This window comes from Vitis vinifera, chromosome 9 (assembly GCF_030704535.1).
Source record: "Vitis vinifera cultivar Pinot Noir 40024 chromosome 9, ASM3070453v1".
In the NCBI taxonomy this organism is placed as follows: Eukaryota; Viridiplantae; Streptophyta; class Magnoliopsida; order Vitales; family Vitaceae; genus Vitis; species Vitis vinifera.
In genome coordinates this window covers 19,081,172-19,089,678 of record NC_081813.1, presented here as the reverse complement: position 1 = coordinate 19,089,678, position 8,507 = coordinate 19,081,172, and positions in this window count along the sequence as shown.

Genomic DNA, 8,507 nt, shown 5'->3' with positions numbered 1-8,507 from the left:
AGCCCATATAAAAAATTTTCTAACAGAAGAATGGGGGAAGAAGAAGTTGAGATGGGGAAAAAGAAAATGGGTGGGAGGGAGGGGGTAGCGGGCCAAAGGGAAGAAGAAAAATGGGAAGAGAGGAGAGTGGAGGAAGAAAAATGAGAAAAGAGGTGAAATAAAATAAAATAAAAAAATGATAGAAGAAAGGTGAGGGGGCATGTGGTGACGCGGGGGTATGAGGAGGTATAGGAGGAGAGAGAGAAAATGGGTGGGGTAGGTAGGTGGAAGAGAAAAGGGAGAATTGTGTTTTGGGCCCAAAAATTAACATTTGGTCTATATAACTTCCATAATTGATGGAAATGATATGAGATGTTAAAAGACCAATATATCCTTCAAATTTCTATACATTACCTTTTAAGGACATAAAATAGTGATGGACTAAAATATCCAATGACCTTTCACATAAACTTTTTTTTTTTTTGTTTTTATTGCACCACTATTCATGCAACCATAATAATTATATTTTAACAATTTGGATTTTTCATTATTTTTAAAAAAAAATTTATAAATAATTGAAAATCAACATTATTTTCTATTTTAAATTATAAATAAAGAAAAATTATGTTCGAAAGCTATTTTAAAAAATACTTTCTAAAAAATAGTAATATGATTTATATTTTTTATATTTTCTTTTTGAAAAAACATTTAATTAAAAAATGAAAACTATTTTAAAAAATAAAAATTGAAAACCTTGTTTAGTACTATTTTTTATATGAAAATAATAAAAAGAACTAAATTTCATTCATTGATTATCCATTTTTATTTTTTTTTCATTAGTTATTTTAATAATAAAAAAAATATAGTATGTTTACGATTAAACAAAGAAATTGATCAATTATGTGTTTTTTATGGGACTATCTTTTACATGAAAAATAATTAAATAACTAAATTATATATATTTATTACTCTTTTTAATTTTATTTTCTTTATTTATTTTTTATCGAAAATTTTAATATATCCATAATTAACAAAGTAATAAATCAATTGTGCACATTTTAATCTATTAAAATAAATTAATTTCTAATTTAATAAATAAAATGAAATAAGTAAATAAATTTGGGGTTATTTCTATTTTTTAATATATCTTATATCAATATTTTTTATGATTAAATAAATTTTTTATTTTTTATTTTTTTAATTCCAAAAATAAATAAATAAATTTAGAAATTTCCAACTGATCTTATATTCATATTTCTTATGGTTAAATAAATTTTTTATTCTTTTTTCTTTATTTCCAAAAATAAAAGGAAATAAATAAATAAATTTGGTTTAAGTAATAGTTTTTAAGTAATTTCTTTATCTTATTTTTAATTACATTTTGTATTGAAAATAAAATAAAATAACGTTTTTTTTTTAGTCACTGTATAAGGTATTTACACTAAGTATACATGACAAATATACTAACTATACAAGGGTGTACAAGACTATTATTTGTGAAGGATTTTAAGTGATTCTAAAAAACTTGTTTGTTTATTTCCCTTAACCGATGATAAATGACATTCCTTACACACATTGGTTAAGCATACATTCATCTCATGTATTTTATCTAACTTGTATATAGTCATTTTAATAGGTACCTCACTTATGATGATTGTAAAACAAAATTATACAACAATTTTTTTTCCTTTTTAAAACCAAACTAATGCAAACATGGTTAACCGACCTATTGTTAGATATTCATAAAATGATGTATGAAATTTGAGTTATTGTACAATGGTATTACACTAACTGTACAAGACAAATTTACTAATTGTACAAGGCTACTTTTTGTTAAGGATTTAAAGTGATTTCGAAAAACTTTCCCATTTTTTCCACTCAAATATTTTTCCCCCACTCAAATTCTCTCACTCAATAATTGTTTCAAATTTTATTTTTAAATTTCATCATCAAATTTTTGTAATTGTATATTTTGTTTTTGTAGTTTTAGCAATGTTCTTTCTTTCCACTATTTTTTTTTTGTGAAATTTTATCCAAATGAATCTATATTTAAAATTATAATCATATTTATCAAATTTTTTACTAAGATTATCTTTAATTTTTTTAATATATTTATACTCATTTATTTAAAAAATGAAAAATTAATTTTTTTTTTTTTTGTAAACATGTTCTATTACCTTTCAAGTAAAAAATTAGATAAGTTTGAAAGTCAATAAAAAAAAATAATAAATACCACTTTCAATAATTTTTAGATAAAATTTTATATAATATATTTTATTTGAAATTTAATTTCTAAAGTTTTAATTAGGTTCGAAATTAATGTAAAAATAAAATTGGGACAAATTTTAGAGTCTATAATTATATTTTGAATAATTTATCTAAATAAGATTTTTTTTTTTTAACTCAGTAGACATCCTTATTTTTACAAATGATTTTTTTTTTTTTTTTTGTCTTTTTTATACTGGGAATGTCCAAGACTCGGTAGCCTTTTCAAGATTGGAGGTGTGTTTTGGATTTTTGATAAAAATATTATTTATTTTTTAAAATATTTATTAAAATATAACACTTAAGAAACTATTTTTACATTTATTATCGATTGAATTTTTTAAAGGTGTAGTACATTTGAAAATATTTGTTGAATTGTGATTTTTTTTTAAGATAAAAATCACCTAGTGTTCTTAGTTGTAGTTGTTTGCATGCAAAAACTTTTCCCTACGAAAGACAAACGAATTTTTGAGATTCCTGATACTGGAAGGAGCCGATACTGCATTTAAAAAGGTTCGTGCTGCTCTGTTTCCAAGCAATGTTGCCACAAAGACTAATGTGCCCATTAAAGATTGGCCAACATTTTAGATCACTACACGCAAGTACTAATTTTTTTACCATTTTTAATCTTATTTTCTTGATATATTTACGAAACCGTCGGCCTTTTCTTGCTTCTATGTAATCTGCAGTGCTGTAAAAGAGAAAAGATAGGGATGGTCACATGTGAGAGAGAAACAATCACTCTTCTCCAAGACTATTTTCTCGTACTTACCCCTCATATTTATCCATGCGACAAATATATAAGATTCAGATTTTTTTTATTTTAAAAAATACACATCAAATTTATATATATTGAATTAAATAATAAATAAATATCAATAAATTTATATTTAAAAATGAAAAATAATATAGATATACTTTTTTAAAATAATTTCTCTATTTTTATAAAATTATAAATAAGAATACATTGATTTCAAAATTTAAATAATTATTTGAGTTTAAAATATAAGTTTCTTTTTAATTTAAAACATACTTATTTTCTGATTATGTTATGTGTCACAAAATCAAAGTTTATCTTTTTTTTTTTTTTAATATTTATAAATGTCTCCACTTTCATAAACTTTGATAGGTTATGAAAGAAAATCATGATTAAAGTATATATTTTTTTTGTTTTAGTTTTATAAGAGTTAGAAATCTTATTTGAATAGGATTATTATTTTAGTTTTTAAAATTCAACAAATAATAAAATATGCTTGCTTTATTAAATAATAAAGAATAAACTACATTAAGTATAATTATATTCATTATGATTAATTAATTTAATAAAAACATAATAATAATATTTTATTTAATATCTAAAATTTTTTTAAATATTAATATTAGAACATATGCATATGTCATAATCTTTCTAATTTCAATATTTTTAATCAATCATTATATATTTGAGTTTATATTTAAATTTACTAATTAGAAAAAAATAATAATAATAACAAATATAGAAATAAATAATAAATAATAAATTATTATAAGACTTAATTTCAATTTTGAATAAAGTTAAATACTAATAAAAATAAACATAGAAAAAAATAAATAATTTATTAATTTATTATAAAACTGTAGACCCCCATTGTAGGGCTCGTTTTTTTCATGTAGCTCATTTTTTGCCAGGTGGAGGGCTATTAAAGAGCCATGTGTTGCCTCCTGATCAGCTACTAGAGAATCAACTAGTGTTTTGAATGAGCTAATGGAAAAGGGACACTTGTAAAGGGAGATTCTGTAGGAACGTGTATTCGGTTATGAGGGTAGCCAATTGTAGGTGAGAGGGGGGCTTTTGCTGCCGTTTTAAGAAGATATTTTAGAGGAGGTTGGTTTATTTATTTATTTATTTATTATTATTATTATTATTATTATTATTATTATTTTTTGCGAGAAGGAAGGAGCATATTGTATTAGCGATTATGGTAAGCCTTGATTGGCAAGCCGATTATGGTAAGCCTTGATTGGCAAGTTTTTGGTAAGCCTTAATTGGCATAGTAGGCAAGTATTGTGTTTGTAATTTGTACATATTTTCTTCCTTGTTTAGTTTTACCTTGTTTAGGAGTTTTCCTTGTTTAGAATTCTTGATGTATCTCTTCTCTGTGTATATATATTTGCAACTGATGAGAATAAAAGTACAGAAGAAAATTGATCCAAAATCACCTAGAGTTTTTTCATGGTATCAGAGCCATTGTGAGCTAAACATACATCATCATGGCTGGTGATGGGAAGAAAGGAGATGATGGAGGGTCCAACTCGGACAGAAAAATACTGACCCCCTATGCATTGACTTCCAACGATAATCCAGGTAATATAATTACCCAAGTTCAACTGAAAGGTGAGAACTATGATGAATGGGCGCGTGCTGTGCGTACTGCTTTGCGAGCCAAAAAGAAATATGGATTCGTGGATGGATCCATCAAACAACTGGACAACGATTCACTAGAACTTGAAGATTGGTGGACCATCAATTCAATGCTTGTCTCATAGGTGTTTAACACCATTGAACCCACACTTCGATCAACCATATCTTACATAGAAAACGTAAAAGAACTTTGGGAAGAAATCAAGCGACGATTTTCTATTGGGAATGGTCCACGTGTACAACAATTGAAATCAGATCTTGTGAATTACAAGCAGGAAGGGCAATGCATAGTTGTCTATTATGGTCGACTCAAGTCTCTTTGGGACGAACTGAACAATTATGACTCAATTCCAGTATGTACTTGTACTAGGTGTAAATGTAACATTACCACTCAGTTGGAGAAGAAGCGGGAAGAAGAAAAAGTTCATCAATTCTTGATGGGATTAGATGAAGATGGATATGGGATAGTACGTTCCAATATCCTGAGCACCGAACCTTTTTCGAATCTAAATTGAGTTTATGCTATGATCGTACAACAAGAACGAGTACGGACCATGACTCGGATAAAGGAAGAAAGAGGCAGGCCTATGAGTTTTGCAGTGCAAGTTGGTGGTCGAAACCTAGAGGAGGATGGAAAAGACAAGACCGTGATTTGCTCAAATTGCAAGTGGAAGGGACAAGAAGCTAATAGTTGCTTTCAACGGATTGGTTATCCAGATCGGTGGGGTGACAAGCCATGCACAACCACAGGTGGGCGTAGTGGTCGGGCGTGGACGTGGTGTTTAGCAAGGTACAGGTGGAGGACGAGGACGTGGAGGGACTGCTAGAGCCAATGCAGTTCAAACGTCAGGAACTGATGGTGGGAGAAGTGTTGTGACTGATTCTGATAGAATAGGAATTAGCGGGTTGAGTGACGAACAATGGGCCACACTTCTTACCATGTTGAACTCACACAAAGGTGGTGCTAATGAGAAGTTGATAGGTAAACAAAATATTTTGCTTTGGATTATTGACACAGGGGCTTCGCATCACATGACTGGCACATATGAATGTTTGAATGACTTGCGTGATATTATGCCTTGTCTGGTTGGGTTGCCAAATGGAGCAAAGACCAAAGCTTTGAAAGAAGGAACTGTGACTCTTGGAGAAAAATTGAAACTACGACATGTTTTGTTTGTATCTAAATTGAAATGCAATTTGATTTATGTGTCGTAGCTTCTTGATGATTCCAATCTTGTTGTTCAATTTACTAATAAAATTTGTGCTATACAGGACCGCAATTCGAGAATGCTGATTGGAACGGGTGAACAACGCGAGGGGCTTTATTTTCTTAAGGGAATGGCTCCTATTAGTGCTTACAAGACAACTAGTATTGCGTCTTATGAGCTCTGACATAGAAGAATGGGTCATCCCTCTTCTAGGGTAGTAGATTTAATTTATGAAGTTGATAGTGTTGGTAGAAATGATGGTGTGAAGAATAAGTTTTGTGATATTTGTTTTAGAGCTCATCAAACCAAAGAAGTGTTCTTTTCTAGTGATAATAAAGCTAAAGAATGTTTTGACCTGATTCATTGTGATTTATGGGGAGCTTATAGGGTTCCTGCTTCTTGTGGAGGTATTTATTTCTTGACAATTGTTGATGACTATTCACGTGTAGTGTGGATATATTTGTTGAATAGAAAAGATGAGGTTGCTTGTGTTCTTAAAAATTTCGTTGTAATGGTGAGACGAAAATTTGAAAAAAATGTGAAAATTGTTAGGAGTGATAATGGTATCGAGTTTATGTGTTTGACAAAATATTTTGCTGAACATGGAATTTTACATCAAACTTCGTGTGTCGAGACGCCACAACAGAATGGACATGTAGAAAGAAAGCATCATCATATTCTCAATATAGCGAGATCCCTACGATTTCAGGCACATTTACCTATTGAGTTTTAGGGTGAATGTGTTCTTATAGTTGGATATTTGATTAACAGGACACCATCTGTTTTTGGATGGTAAGACACCATATGAGATCTTATATGGACAAGCCCCCTCCTATAAGCACATTCGAACTTTTGGGTGTTTGTGCCATGCCCATGACTAGAATCGGGATAAAGACAAATTTGCTAGTCGAATCCGAAAATGTATTTTTGTTGGGTATCCATTTGGAAAGAAAGGTTGGTGATTATATGACTTGGAAAGCGGCGAATATTTTGTTTCAAAGGATGTAATCTTTATTGAAGCATAATTTTCGTACTTTAACAATGTTGTTAACTCTTCCTTGACTGAGAATAGAGTCATGGATTTCTCTGCAGATGATGAGGACCCGTATATGCAAAATGACATGGAGGAGCAACAGGCTTCTGTCTTAGAGTAGAGCATGAGATTGATGTTGAGATGGGTCATAATATGGAGATGGCTACTGATGGGAATACTGAAGTAGGAGATAGGGGGGACACCGACGTGTCAAGACCTATGGTGTCTGAGGAACAGTTTGGCAAGGGAAAAATGGTTAAGAAACCTTCAATTCGGTTGAAAGACTATGTAACACATACCATTCGAGTAAGCCCCTCAGCGAGTTCATCGTTCCAGTCAAAATCCTCAGGTACACCCTATCCTTTAGCACATTATGTGAATTGTGATAAATTTTCTGCACAACATCGGTTCTTTCTAACAGCTGTTACCACAGGGTGTGAACCAAGCACTTATGCTGAGGCAATAAAAGATGAATGTTGGAGAGAGGCAATGAGAAAAGAGATACAAGCTCTTGAAGACAATGAAACATGGACAATAGAAGACTTGTCTCTCGGGAAGAAAGCAATCGGGAGCAAATGGGTCTACAAGATTAAATATAATTCTGATGGAAGCATTGAGAGATGCAAGGCGCGCTTAGTGATTCTTGGAAACAAACAAGTTGAAGGCATAGATTACAATGAGACTTTTGCCCCGATAGCAAAGATGGTCACAGTGCAAACGTTTCTTGCCATTGCAGCTGCGAAAGGTTGGGAACTGCATCAAATGGATGTACATAATGCCTTCCTACACGGTGAGTTAGATGAAGAGGTATATATGTAGATGTCACTTGGTTTTGCGTCTCCAACACCAGGTAAAGTCTGTAGAATTCAAAAGTAATTATATGGTCTGCGACAAGCACCCAAGTGCTAGTTTGCCAAGTTAGCAGTGGTGTTGACAGGTTATGGATTTAAGCAGTCGTATTTTGATTACTCATTATTTACTTATGAAGCTCAACACATTGAACTCAATGACTTTAGTAATGAACAATTCCACTTCCTCTATGCCCCCTTCCAATCTTGACCCTGCGCCTAATCCTGCTCCTGCTTCCACCACTCTTCGTCGGTCTACTCGTCTTTCTCGACCCCCTGATTGGTATGGATTCTTCTCTCCTATCTCTCTTGTTGCTACTTTATCCACTATTTCTATTCCCTCTTGCTACAAACAGGCCATGGAACATGAGTGTTGGCAAAATGCAATGCAAGTAGAACTTCAAGCACTTGAGGAGAATCATACTTGGGATATTGTTCCTTGTCCTCCTACAGTCAAACCTATTGGGAGTAAATGGGTTTTCTCTATAAAACTTTGTTCTGATGGCTCTTTGGACCGATACAAAGCTCGCCTTGTAGCTTTGGGTAACAAGCAGGAATATGGGGTTGATTATGAGGAGACATTTGCTCCTGTTGCCAAAATGACCACAATTTGAACCATCTTAGCTATTGTCGCTTCACAATCATGGCAACTACATCAGATGGATGTGAAGAATGCTTTTCTTCATGGTGATCTCCAAGAAGAGATTTACATGAAGCTTCCCTCTGGTATGACTAATTCTTCTCCTCATGATGTTTGTAAGCTAAAACGTTAT